This window comes from Sciurus vulgaris (genome assembly GCF_902686455.1).
Source record: "Sciurus vulgaris genome assembly, chromosome: 9".
Classification (NCBI taxonomy): Eukaryota; Metazoa; Chordata; class Mammalia; order Rodentia; family Sciuridae; genus Sciurus; species Sciurus vulgaris.
The window spans coordinates 33468465-33483985 of record NC_136469.1 but is presented as its reverse complement, the minus strand read 5'-3'; positions in this window follow the sequence as shown (position 1 = coordinate 33483985).

The window sequence follows — 15521 nt, the reverse complement described above, 5'->3', positions numbered from 1 at the left end:
TTCTTGTTTTCTGTCAGTGATAAGATTTTTTCCTCTCTGTGGTGAATTAACTTTCCATACGAAGTATCCTTTGTTTGGGACTCAATATTGCTTTCCATTGGTCTTTTGTTCCAATGTACTATTTTGTTTTGTAGTATTTTATTTGGTTTTATTTTGTATTATTTTATTTATTTTGTACTATTCATTTATTTTACTCTGTTTTCTTTTATTCTCTTTTACTACAATGTTATTGTGGGGTGAGTCTCCTTGCTCTTCTTCTACATAGCCTTTGTTATTCATAACTCTTGCTTTTCTATATGATTTTCAAAAGAATTCATTTTGCTCCTCAAAAACTTCTGTTGAAATATTGCCTGGAAATGCACTGAAATCATAAATTAATTAGAGAAGAACAGCATCTTTACAATGCCTGGTGACATTGATCATGAATGTTCATTTAGCTATTTAGGACTATTTTGGTTTTTGTTAAAATTTTGTACATGGATTTTGCTTATCTACTTACTATGCATTGTAATACATCAGAGGTGTGGATATCCTTTATGTGTATACTCAGTGACTTATCTCAAATCAATTGCCTCCAAGTAAGTCACCATCTAGATCATATATAAAATATTATTATCACTTCAGAAGTTTTTCAACATTCCAAAAATCTTGACCCCCAAAATTCAATGCTGTTTCGACTTCTAATATTCTAGATTAATTTTATTGATTTTAAAATTTCATATAATGAAATCAGCATACCTAATTTCTTATCTCTTTCATCACATACCATTGTTTTTGTGAAATTCATCTCTGCTATTTTGATAAAAGTTACTAACTGCTTCATGGTCTGACAGTGTAATTTTATATCAGTTTGTCCATTTTGACAGTTGGATTACTTCTAGTTTGGGGATACTGTGAAAAATAACTTTTATGTATATTTTTATACATATCTTTTGATGGATATGTGTTGAGGTGTGAAATTGCTGGGACATAAGAATTTACATGATCAGCTTTAGATACTTCAATACAGTTCTCTATGGCAGTGAAGAATTCCATGTACTCTGTCTTCATCAGCTCATGGTATGGCCAGTTTTTCTTTTTGTTTGTCCTTCTTGATGCATTACAAGAGAAATGTGGTTTGAGCACTTTACTTGCTATATGAACTTTGATTACTTGACTTACATAGTACTGTTAGCAGAAACTGAAGGCTCTACTGCTCATTTCTCCTCTAAAGCTAGGGAAATGGGTTGGTGAAGGAGAAAAAATGTTTATTCAAAGCTGATCTTGAGGAACATAGATGAGACCTTCTCTCTTTCAAATCTCCATCTTGGGTGAGGCAAGATAGATTAGGTACCCTCATCCCAGGCTCCACCCCACCTCAATTAGCAGAATTAAGGTGAGCCTAAGGAATTCCCTTTCATTCCACCCCAGTTGAGATTATTGGAAGAAGTAACTTCCCCAAAGTATAAACAGCAAGACACTGTTTTTTCAAATGATTGTTCAACCATCCCAAGGAGCATTCATAGAGACCCCTAAATTTAACCCAAAGAAGCATAAGATGCAAAACTCCCTGTTTAATTCTTCCTACATATTACTTGCATCTCATGCATCTGATTTAAAACATGGGAACAAGTATTTGGCACATACACAATAAGCATTTTGTGCAAGGCAGAGAAATCTGTCAATTGCCTTCTGCTTAGCATAAACTATTCCTAGCAAAAACCCTGGCAAAGGTGAACAAAGAGATCAGAAGTACATATAAACCCAGATCCCCTCCGAGTTGGTGGGCAGCTATTTTGATGCGTACTGCTATGCCCTCACAGTGTATGTCTTGATTAATTCTTCTCACCACCCACACACCAACCATCACTGAGGTTCCACAATGCTTGGGCCTCAGGGATGCAAACAACTTCTATGAGAGCCATAAGGGAACACAGTGGTACAAAAGACAGGAAATTCATGGACTCACCCTCTTTTCCCCTTTTCAAAAGCATTATCTCCTCTGTGTCCAAGTCTCCGTTGCACCCTTACAACATCAACATTTTACTGGGGTCAACATTTGCATTTTCTTTTCAGATAGATGAGTTACATTTATTTATCTAATTTTGTGGTACTGGGTATTGAAACTAAAGTCTCTACCATTGAGCTATATCCTCAGTTCTTTTAGGGACCCACTAAGTTGCTCAGGCTGGCCTAGAATTTGTGATCCTCCTGCCTCAGCCTACCATGTAGCTGGGATTACAGGTATGCACCACCTCTCCCAGCAACATGTTGACTTCTAAGCTGATGAGAGGAGAAATATTTGCAGAGGGCTTTATTTAGAATTTAGGATACTATGTGAAAGAGACACAAAAGATGGAGTGGTGGGCTGGGGAGATAGCTCAGACGGTAGAGTGCTTGACTCACAAGCACAAGGCCCTGGGTTCGATCCCCAGCACCGCAAAAAAAAAAAAAAAAAAAAAAAAAAGATGGAGTGGAGTCGGGGGAGATTAGGGAAAAGAGTGGAGTCGGGGGAGATTAGGGAAAAGCTTAGGAGGGGAAGTGACTTTCAGAAAAACTTCTCAAGGGAACTGGTGTAAATAGTTTTGCTAAAAAAAAAAAAAAAAAAAAAAAAAAAAAAAAAAAAAAACCTCTCCAAATTGCTCTGTTATAGTATCTGCCAAGATTCACCACTTTAAATTTAATAGTTTCCCCTTAAAAATAGCAAGTAATCTCAGGGAAATAATTTGAAGCTATGTCAATACCTGGTCCTCATTAACCTTTCACCCCCTGGTTTTAGCATTCCCTGATGATATTCTAACTACATTATCCTTCTACATTTATGCACATATAGTAGGCATTTTCCCTATAAAGTACACATATTTCCTTTTGGGTCAGAGAATATATTATTGAGACTTTGGTCATTTGAAATGCACTATGATTGTTTTATGACTCAACACATGTTTTACCTTGGTGAACAATCAGTGTGCATCTGAACTTTATATATGAACATTATATTTCCATAGTGTCATTATTTCAGAGATTTCATTAATAATTTCTAAATCTGAATGAAAATCAACTTTGATAGGTAATTTAGACTATTTGAATGATGTGTCATTAAAATTAGTTATTCAGAATATGCTTTGTTTTCTTCAATACATTTTAAAGTGGGTCTAAGTGGGTAAAATATTTTTATTTTATGGCACCTTTGAAAGCCATGCTGATGACAAAACCACTACACAAGGGTTGCTGGTCCTGTATTGTGACCCTTTCAACTCACCAGAAACTTCTGTGGTTTCTGTGGAGGTCACAAAGGCACATCCACATTATGGACTTTCTCCTCATTTGTCCCTATGTCTTTTTACCTTAAGACAATATTTTTACTTTTTTGTTTACAAAATTTCCAGAGTATGACCGTTAAAATTATATTTTCAAGGTAGCTGCTTTCATACTTTCTGATTTGGGGGACTGTTTAGTACACACGGGGAACTTGCATTAAAAACAAATAAAACTCCAAAAGATTCTGATATGAGTGGTTGGGAGCCACATTTGAGAAACTGCCTACATAATGATGTCTGAACTAATACTGGTATATCTGTCCTTCTTGGACCTCAGGCTTGCTTACACAAAGGTAAAACAGTAGGTTGCTGGAATAAGTACATTGACTCATGATAGCACCTACACTTATTTTGTTGAAATACTAAATTGTAAAGTTTGAACTTTACGATTTGACTTGACTTGAGCTGAAATTTAATAAATGGGTAGATTATTTAACAGTCAGAGATTGTAAAGCACATTGCCCATACAGCAACAGATTATTTAATGAAAGGAAGATGTGCAAGAGCAAGGGAGAGTTAGTGTCCTAAAGCTGGATACTTGTTTAAACAGAGCTCATATCTCTTGCCTGTAGGGCATACATAGCTGTAGGGGAGTTTTAAATTTACTCTGTTCCCTCTGAAGCTTTAGTAATTTTAGTCTATGAAATAAAATGATAATAGATAATAGAGAAATACTATAAAATATATTATATGCCTAAGGCATAAGAATATCAGAATCAAAGAGGGGCAAGAGAGTTGTGCCTTATACAGAACTTAAAAGAACAGGGGCCTGGGCTTCTTGGGTGAAGGGAGGTAGACAGGCTACAGAAGGCTGGTAGGAGGATGTGCACAGTAGACCTGGTTACCTTGCTACGCAGATTAAGTCCTCCATGTAACAGTCATCTGTGGTCATGTGATCATCCCTGTTAGGGTCTACTGCCAGACCCTCAACCTCTTCATGTGTAAAGATCCCTCCTGGAATAAATAACAGTTATGTGTTGGGGGGGAGGTGAAATTTATAAGATAGAAATGCCTCTGTCCGCATTTAATATTTACTTTACTAAGGTAGGCAGATGTAGACCTCTTTCTACAAAAGGGGAGCTTCTCAAAGCCTTTTCTGTGTCTATGGAAATCTGAAATTTCTCTGAATAACCAACCCGAAATATGCCTATATACATATACATATTTCTAGGCATATTATATATATAGGCATTTTATATAAATATTTATGAAATATATATTTTAGATATAGGTATATTTATATATAAGCATTTTATATAAATATACATTTGTATATAGTATATGCAATTATATAAAATGCCTATATATAAAATATTCCTGGTTTTATAATTTTTTTTTATTTTTACAAAAAATTGGCATTTTTTTATGAATAGGTATTTTATATATGTATATGTATGTGTGCGTTCACACACACACACACACACACACACACTCACACACACTTGGGGGGGATGTGATATTTTATTCTCTGCCAAAACCAAAAAGCAGGAGTGAACTCAAGGCTTTCCCTACTGAACCATCTTTCCTGCATTAAACATTTAGAACCTAGGCGGAAAGCTCCTACCCCTCTCTGCCTGGGCTCTACTGCTCTCACCACAGCTGAATGGTGTGCTTTCTTAGTTTTTCATAAAACCTTAAACTTTTCACCCAACTCTTTCAGTTGCTGCAAAAAACTTGTGTTTCTGTTAAACTTGTGTTTCTTGTTAAACTGCATAGGCCTTTGAAGAGTAGACTTTTCCTTTCCCACACAGCGTACTATTAATAGTTCTATTTTAATTGGATAGAACTTTCATTTTCATTTTTTCTTTTGAGAAAACCAATCTGTGCTAGTTGTGGAAACAATTATCCAACATGCAGCTTAAAAAGCCTATTAGAACAATCTCTGAGGAAAGTCAAAAGCCAGGCAGGATTAGCTTTCCAAGAGGATTGTTGTTTATACTCAAACCTCCTGCAATCCAGCAAATCTGTTAGATTTATTTTTAGCATAAATTCAACTATTTCATTTCCCCCTACAACTGAAAACATTAAAATGATTAACATGATTTTAAATCATTCCCAATCTTGTGCTAGAAAGTCAGGAATTACACCATGCACAAAAGGGAACAGAGAAAAGCTGTGAAAATTCTAATTTCACCTCATTTTTCTTGTAGTATTTATCCAGATACTTTTTTCCTGTAATATTTTATGTGATCCAATAGTAAAAAACAGAATGGACAATTGCAGAGAAAAGCAAAATCAATGCTGCCTTCAGATAAGTCACTTTGAAGACTTATCTCTTTAAATTCTTAATCGTATAATAATTGTAAACGTAACAACAACAATAGTAAATAACTGTTTAACAAAATTCCAAGATCATTCAATCATAAAGGGCTAGATAATTAAAGATACTTAGAAAATATTCTGAATATTCCTCCCTGGGGAAATAACTTAGAGATCAGTTAACCCCTGGGAATATGGTTTCCTTATCTGTAAAACTAAGTGAGTGAATGTAATGTCATCATATATGTATTCATCTATAAAGAAGTGGAAATATTCAGCTGGGTGCAGTGGTACACACCTGTAATCCTAGAGGCTCAGGAGGCTGAGCAGAAGGATCATGAGTTCAAAGCCAACCTCAGCAACTTAAGGAGACCCTAAGCAAGTTAGCAAGACCCTGTCCCAAATTTTTTTTTAAAAAAGGGCTGGGGATGTGGCTTAGTGGTTAAGCACTTCTGGGTTCCATCCCTGGTACCAAAAATAAATAGATAAATAAAGTGGAAATTTTCAAACATACTTTAAAAATAGCAATCTATGGGAGTAAGGAAACATATGTCAGTTATTACCAGGTAAGGTTTCCTTGGTTCTTTTCCTCCTGAAAGAAAGAATGCAGTGGAGAAACAGGAAAAGCATACAGGATTTCTTTAGTGAGATGGAAATATGTCCCAATGCAGAGCTGCCTGCCATCCTCTGGGGAGTTCTTGTATTTGGTCTGAGAACCTCCCTCCTCAGTGTTATGGATTTGGGGGGTTTACTGAGTTCCAGGATTTAGTATACCTGTCTGGTTTCGCCCAGTTGGAAAGTTTACATTAACATCTGAGTGAGACTTATGGGGGTTGAAAGTTGTGATGTCAATTAAAGTCAAATGTCAATTACAGGAATCAGGTCCCCAGACAGACGATAGTGTCCCAGTGCTCTCTGCATGTTTTGAAGTTGGAAAATCCCTTAAACTGGCTACACCAGTTCCAGCTTAAGAAGCTAATTCCTGGCAGTGAAGGAGTTGGGTTTGTGGGCAGGGGTTTTGTCACCTGAGGTAGAGTGATCTTTTGTCACTCAAGACGGAGTGACATCTATTTTCCCTTCCTCATTCCCTGCAAGTCTAGCTACCTACTCAAAAATCAGTGACTAGATAAAATGATTTCTAGGCCTAAATAACTAAGACCTTAAGTAAATCAGTTGACTTTCAAGATTCTTTAGTTTCCATGTAGTCAAATTGAAAAGAGTAGAACTAAAGTTTCCCTGGGCTGGGAATATGGCTCAGTCAGGAGCAGTTGACTAGCATGTGCAAAGCCTTGGCGTCCATTCCTACACCACAAAATAAAATAAAAATAAAAATAAAACTTTAAAAATACATCAAATGTCTGCTATTATTTATTTATTTATTTATTTATTTTTGCCCCAAAAGAACAAAAGGAACTTGACAAGAATGAAAAATTTTAGGTGCATGTACACTTGCCAGGAAGAGTGTCTGTAGCTTTCTTGTCAAAGAGATCCAAACCTAGGAACACCCCAATGACCCAGCTGCTCTGGCACTCTAAGATGTGTCATGCTTCCAGGTCTAAAAGGGTCTCATTAAGGAATATTTTGCCTTTTTTCCCCCCAGAACTTACCAACAGTGATTATTTAAAACTCTACCTTGCCTGCTGCTCATCGGATATATTCCATATAAGTCAGACAAATAGAATAACTGGCCTGTATTCATAATCAGGATCTTTCTATTAATCAATTAACACAAAGTTCCTGGATCATTGTTCATATCTAAAAAGGTGACCCATGTTGGCGAAAAATTTCATTTACAGGAAGACATAATGTCCTTAAAATGAAAAAAAAAAAAAAAGATTTTTTTTAATCCATAGTAGAATTTGTCTTGAAGAACAGATGGAAAGCAACCCAGAAGCAGGTGGGTGGTGTACACATTTGTTATGTAAGACGAAGCACAAACTTTGGCTTAATGCGAAAGTCATTTTCAGTTTAGGGTGTGGGAGGACATTTTTTCCGTTGAAACAAAAGCATAATGGTGAAATACTAAAGCTGCCAAAATAAAAGCTGCTTTAGCAACAATGTTGAGTCTTTGTCTTGGTATCCGAAGAAAGGATGCGTGCAGAGATGGAGCAGACACAAATAAGGAAAACCGGAGCTGGCTTATTGACAGAATGGGGAAATGTGCTGGCACCCGGTGTAGGACGCTTCTGGAAAGTCTTCTCATGAGGCACCATGAAGACTGGACACTTGGCACCAAATAAATCAACTATTGATTTTTATTTCTGCCATATAGCAATTTTTGTTTGGACATCCTGAAGATTTTCTGTTGTAGGTTTCCTAGGAAATTGCTCCAGAACTTTGGACTCTTTCTGGGAAATACTCCTCATGTGACTCTTTACCTAGCCTGTTTCAGTATTTTTGACTTTGGAATTACATGCATGTCAAAGAATACAGGTGGGGCTGGGTTTCAAGCTCAGTGGTAGAACATTTGCTTAGTATGCTCAAGGCCCTGGGTACCATCCCCAGCACGGGGGCTGGTGGGAGTCGTGGAAGACTAGAGGTAGCGTAGAGAAGAGAAAAGGAAGAGGAGTATGTTCCTCTAGCTAGATCCAAATGATTTGAGTCATACTTGAGGGAGAGATATGTTGGTAGGTTCACATCAAATCAGACAAAACTGCAGCCTGTTGACTATTGATACGCAAGTATATACCTTGACAGAACTGAAAACGCTTCCCATAATGGTAAGGCCAAGGTCAACACCAGGCACAGTGGTACATACCTATAATACAAGAGACTGGAGGCTGAGGCAGGAGGATGGTATATTTGAATTCAGCCTCAGCAACTTAGCAAGATCATACCTCAAAATAAATAAATAAATAAAAAATAATGGTGGGGGATGTAGGTCAGTGGTAAAGTCCCCCTGTGTTCCATTACCCATTAAAAAAAAAGAAGAAAGAGAAAGAAAGAAAGAAAGAAAGAAAGAAAGAAAGAAAGAAAGAAAGAAAGAAAGAAAGAAAGAAAGAAAGAAAGAAAGAAAGCAGGAAGGAAGGGAAGAGAGAGAAAAAGTTAGGTAGGTAGATGAGACTGAAAGGATCCGTAAGGTGATGTTGGAGGAAGATGTTAATGTGGGAACCACAGACACAGAAGTGTAAGCAATTGGGGGCTTTAGAAGTGTATGCACCCACATTTGCCCTTTACTGTGCAAATATTGGGAATTCCAAGATGTCAAAACAAAATCATTGTCTCAAGGAGCTGACAGTTTGGTGGTTTGGAAAGGTGTAAAGAAGAATGTAAATAAAATACAAGACAGGATTTCAGAATGTGGTGACTTGTCTAGAACTAGTTTACAGAGATCAGAATGCAATGTTCTTTACACAGAGGGAAATCCAATAGTAAAATTATAAGTGGAAAGATCACAGAACTTATCCTGACTTACTATTCAGATGACTGGAGAGTTTGGTTCTCAAGTTAAGGGACTGGCCTGGACTCCTAGCCCTTTAAATCCTGGGACAGGTTTGTTTCTTGTTCTAGGATTTAAAGAGAACAACAAGTGAAGTTGAGTCTTATTCGATGGAATGAAATGTACCCATGAATTAGCAAAATAGCAAACAAACAAAAAAATGAAATCAAGGAATCAATGATCCGAGTTAGAGAGAGAACAGGTCTATGAGATATTCTTGCACATATGTAAACCTGTTCGAGCTAAGTGAGTAACCAGAGACTGTGTGTCTATAATTTATCTCTTTTGTATAACTTATATCCCACATTCCCTCCCTGAGATAAAAATAGTCATGCACATGAGCAAACTGGACCTGTGCTGCATTTCAGTGAGCTCAGTGTGAAAGGGGTACCTTTATAGAAGAGAAAGGAGACAGACTACTAACATCTGGGTCCTAACACCACCACGGACCAAATAAGCTTGTACATTTCGGCACTCAATAAATGTCACAGTAATGGAATGAGAGAGCAGAGGTACAGATGTCTGATGTTTCCAAGGCAAGGACATTCAAAAGCTATGCCATGAGAATTCAGCCAAGGGAAATATGTTCGGGAACTTGCTGGAGAACATTAATTAGAGAAATGAGGCCCAAGTTTGTAAGGCTTCAAAACCTAGGAAACAGAAAACTGGAGTGAAATAATTTGTTACTGCACAAGAGAGCAGGTCTTGAAACTATCATTAGTTACCTTTAGGAAGATTTAAAATGTCATGTTTCCTACTTCATCTTTTAATAATCTGGGGAAATTCTCTCCTTCCTGAGGTAATGGCTTTTTTGATTTCTGGATTCTCAGTGGAACACAAAGGACATTAGCAGTCGTGGTGGAGAAAGATGGACATGACTTCTTGAGCACACTGTGACTCAGGGACCTTGAGTAATCCTTGTTCTTGATTATCTAGGTTTAGTCCTCACTTCTTGAAATCCACGCCTCAACTCTGACCTTCATACTTAACCAGATGGCCAGCATGTGGAAACATCTAGAAGACATAATTAGAACCATGCTGTAGAGGTTTCCTGGAAACAGCGTAAGATAAACAAAAGGAAGAGATCTTTAAGACGTCTTAGAGTTTTGTGAAGTTGAAATGGCCTGCCTGGTGAAACAGTGAATTTCATGTCACCAAAGCTATTTATAAAGAAGCTGGATGTCTACTCAGCAGGAAGCCACAAAGACATTTCTCTCATTGATTAAGAAGGTTGTTAGAGAATCTGGAAGGCTTTGTCTCATCTTTGTGCCTAATCCAGAGGTTAGATGGTGTGGCCCAGAGCAGGGTAAAGGGAAAGAGTCATAGTTCATTCCAGAAGCAGGGGTATATATAGTCTGATTACTCACACTGACCAAATAAACAAACTCACAAAATGTTTATAAACTGCACAGCTCAGAACTCAAGAAAATTGTCCACATTTTGTGAAACAGACAGTCAAGCTCAGGAGCTTCATTTACAAAGCCAAGAAAGATTTTAAAAATCCAAGAAAAATCCAAAGATAGAAGGAAGAAAAAAAAAAAAAAAAAACACTGGGCTTGTTATTTGCAGACAATTTTTAGGAAAGAAGCCGGCCATACAAAATGAAAAAAAAAAAAAAAACACAAAAAACTTTTAAGTGCCCCACTGGCTCTGGTTTATGTGAAGAAGGAGGATGAAAAATGAGAGGTAGGATTGATGATCACTCTGCTTACAGCGTTCAAGAAGGTAAGAGTTGAAATCTGAATGTTAAGAAAGGCAGCCGTGTGAAGATCCAGCACTTGCAACCAAGGCAGAGTAAATTTGCAGAATCCTAAAACTGAGAGGAAGCGAAGTGTGTTCCAGAACCAGCAAAGTACACCAGAGCAGCTGCTGCGCAATTGGTAGAGGGGAGATTGAAGCAAGGTGAGATTTAGAGACAGACAGGGACCATGTCACGTTGGGCTTCATGGAGATCATTAAGGAATTTGGATTTTATTTTTCTTCTGAAGGAAGGCACAAATTTGGGGGCCTGAGCAGGGAGGGGGAAAGAAAATAGATGACGAGACACACACTCTACCGCAACCTCTCATGGAACAGAGACAAGGGGAGTTGAAACATGGCCTCAGTCATATCAGGGAACCAAGATCATCAGGGTGGAAATGGGGACATCTCAGTACATGCGAGGGCACACTCCGGGTGTGGGAATGACTCAGGCTTCGGGAGGGCACCCCAGTGCTTGCCATGGGACAACAGAACCTTTATTCACAGGGACATTGTCCGGATCCAGGGAGGGATGTGTAAAGTCGTAAAATTGATAAGAAATAAAGATGCTATCTTATTCCATGGAATAGGTCAGTTTGGGGCAGGACAAAAAGGACCAAGAATCCAAGTACAATGATCCCTCTGTGGCTGTCTCTGAAATTCCAGCTCTTGGGTTAGTTGATGCTGTAAAAGAAAAGGTGAGTGGAGGAGGGTCAACAGAGCCAAGGCATCTTGGAGTCCTGATAGGTTTGCGATGCTGATGGTTGTTCTGTAGTCGCCCACCTTGGCCAGTGACTGGAATAGAATGAAAGCTGCATTTCCAAAGCTGTTGAAGCTTGGGGACTTAAAAACAGGGACATTGCAATGGGGAACCGAAACGCTGCACCTCAGAAAACGGAGCTCATTAAGTCACCGTGCTTTTAAATCATACGATCAAACGAATATTTCTTCAAAAGAGTCTTTTTGAAAGCCAGGTGCTTAGGGAGTGGGGCAAGTATGGAGGAAGGAAGGACAGTATAGAGGGAAAAGAGGGGTGGGAGGGGGTGGGGGAAGGGAAAAAATAACAGAAGGAATCAAACAACATTACTCTATGTAAATTTATGATTACACAAATGGTACGCCTTTACGCCATGTACAAACAGAGAAACAACATGTATCCCATTTGTTTACAATAAAAAAAAGAAATAAATTAAAAAAAAAGAAAAAAAAAGAAAAAAAAAATGCTATCCCTCCTCCGGGCAGTTTCAGAACTCTTTCACAAGACCCACGAATGCACACACTTATGTGAACACACTGCTGGAGTTCTTCAGGAACATTCATTTGTCTTTGGTATATTATTCAAGGCTGGTTCCCAAGTCAAATCTGCTCCAAAAAACGAATTTTCAACACTACCTATGTTTTTTTTTTTTTTTCTTTTTTGGTGGGGGGAGGGCAGTGGGTATAAGGGATTGAACTCAGGGACACTCCAACCACTGAGGCTCATTCCCAACCCTATTTTATATTTTATAGAGAGAGAGGGACTAAAAGAGTTGCTTAGCACCTCACTTTTGCCGAGGCTGGCTTTGAATTCGCGATCCTCCTGCCTCAGCACCAGAGCCGGTGGGATGACAGGCGCGCACCACTGTGCCTAACTACTACCTATGATTTTCCAATAAATATTACTTTAATTTTAAAGACATTTTCAAAAATTGTTTGCATGTGACATCTCATTATAAAGTATGGATTTCCAATGTAATCATAGGATTTTTCTGCATTCATCCATAATGAGTTCTCAAAAGTTCTCACAACAAATTCGGTATACAGAAGTCAGACAACAAATTACTTCTTATAAATTCTTTTGAAAACAATAATATTTGAAGCACTGTCTATTTAGTGGTGTTTATAATTTCTACATATTTCTTTTACAATTAGGTAGACAGCTGAATGACATAAAAACGATGGGTAAGACAATGCTAAGGATTTACTTCTTTCTAGAATTATCTCAGTAGTATTAAATTTTTCACTTGTATTCCATTTTTATTTATCTATGTTTTAATCTTTTTTTTAAGTAAGGTGGGTCAAAAACAATAAAATGTTTAAATAATTTCACAAACAATGCCAGAAGCAAAGGTGGCACATAATAATAGCACAGTAAATCTGGAAATAAGTTGCTCAGAGCTGGTACCTTATCATTCTCCCCTTCCATCCTCCAGCACAGTTCTTACCCTCAAAAATCCCTCGTGGCCCAGAATGGCTGCTGGAACTTGAGCCACCATGTCTGAGTCACCAGATCAGTTAGAAGAAAAAAATTAAGAAACCTAAAAAAGGTGCTCCTCATCTGACCCAGAACTGAAAAGGGGTCCAGTTAGAAACCGATTTCCCTCATGATGGAAAATGCTATAGGGCCATGAAGACTGGGGAGGCAAACAGAAGTGTCTTCCAAGGTTAATTTGATTTCCTTAGTGTCTGACTTTTACAGTACGCTCATCTCCAGTTTCCAAGGTCATCTAGACAGGACCAGAGATTTGCATTACATTGTAGTTTCTCTCATATTTGAACAAACCCTGAGTGTAATTTAGAAGATTCTTACAGTTTGATTCTTGAGTGTCCCCCAAAAGTCCATGTGTTAAAGCCCTGTAAGGTGGAAACCTTTGGGAAGTGGGCTACTAGGAGCTCCTTGAGTCACTAGGGGAATGCCCTTGAAAGGGATTATGGGACCCCAGACTCCTCTTCTTTCGTTCACTTCCAGGCTATGAGGTGAGTGGTTTTGCTTCACCATGTGATCCTACCATGATGTGGTGGCAAGGCCCAAAGTCATAGAGCCAACCAATCATGAACTGAATCCTCTGAAACTGAGCCGAAATAAAACATTTCCCTTAATAAGGTGATTATCTCAAGTATTTGTTACAATAATGAAGGCTAACTAACAGACATCAACGTTTACTTTGCAATATTTTCTAATTCAAATCTGATCTTTCAATAAATAGGATATTTAAATAACTAGTAATTTATTTTAAAGTTCATTAATGAAGGATCTCTTTGTATAATCAAACATCTATCTCGTTAGAAAGACTTTACAGAGAACATTTAAAAATGATGCTTTAAGTTAAAGTTGGTAACTCCTAGTCAAATTCTTTTGCTTCTCTTAATACATATTTAAAATATGTGTATGCTAAAAAAAATTCCAAAACATAATACTAGTGAAAACCAGTTGAAGTAACTTAGGAAATATAAATGCCTTCTCCTTTGTGTTTTTACTTGACAAAACTTCTTTGGAGAATTTGCCTTAATAATAAGAACTTTTTAAAAAAATCTACCTTTAAGCTGGGCACCTGTTGCATACCTGTAATTCCAGAGACTGGAGAGACTGAGATAGGAGGATTGCAAGTTCCAGACCAGCCTCAGCAACTTAGCAAGACCCTGCTTCAAAATAAAAAAAAATAAAAAGGGCTGGGGATGTGGCTCAGTGGTAAAGCACCCTGGGGTTAAATCTCCAGTATCAAAAAAAAAAAAAAAAAAAAAAAAAAAAAAAAAAAAAGGTACATGTTAGCTATTGTGAATAAAGTCGCAAGGAATGTGGGAGTATAAGATCCTGATTTTTAATTCTTTTGTAAAAATACCCAAACATGGTATTGCTGGATCATAGCTATTTTTAGTTTTTTGAGGAAACTCCATAATGTTATTCACAGTGGCTGCTCATTTAACTTTTCCATCAACTGTGTAAAAAGGGTTCCAGTTTCTCTATATCCTCTCTTTTACTTCTCTCTTCTCGTCCCCTTTTTTTCTTTCTTTCTTTTTGATAACAGATATTCTAACACATGTTAGATAATCTTTCTTTGTGGACTTGATTTTAATTTCCCTGGTGATAATGATGCAGAATGATATATTTTCATAATATAATTGTTGATTTCTTCATATGTCTGTGGATCATATGTATGTGTTCTCTGGAGAAATGTCTATTCAAGCCTTTTGCCCATTTTCAAATAGGGTTATGAGTTTTTTTGCAATTGGGTTGTAGTATATTATGAATTTTGTAAATCAGTCCCTTACAGATACATGGCTTATAATTATTTTCTCCCATTTTATAAGTTTTATCTTCCCACTGCTGTTTCACTTGCTTTGCTGAAGCTTTTCAGTTTGGTATCATCACAGTTGTATAGATTTTTCATAGTCTGTGCTTTTGGTGTTATGCTCATGAAATCATTGCCATGATCAATGTCATGGAGCTTTACTCCTCTGTTTATTCCTAGGAATTTTATAGTTTCAGATCTTATGTTTAAATCCACAGTCCATCTCAAGTGAAGGATTATGGAAAATAATATTCCTACAGGACAGCCCTGGGGAAAAAATGGAAAGACAGTGTGGCTGGGGAGGTGGAAGGGGAATTAGCCAAGCGTGAAACCCCTCCCAGTAAATCCTTGCCCAGTAACAATGGGCCAGAATGGAAAAAGCAAACTTTCATCCCCTCCTGGGTTCATCCCCACCATCTCCACCAAAAGCAAACATTCACCCCTTCCCAACCACAGTGAGTCCTGAAGGGAGGCAGATACTGAAACACTAAACTTTGACCTTCCCCCATTGCCAATTAGTCCTGAATGGAGGCACAGTAAATAGCAAAACTCTGGGAAACAATGAATCCCAGAGGAAGAAGAAAGGCAAGGAGCTGGATTTGAGTATTCATCCCTGGGGTGCTGAGCTTCTATCTCTCCTGGTAACAATGAGTTTCAAATTTTTACAATTGCCTTCCTGAGTCAAAATTATAACCTGCACAACTAGGTCCCTGACTGTCCTATGGGCAGGTCCACAGT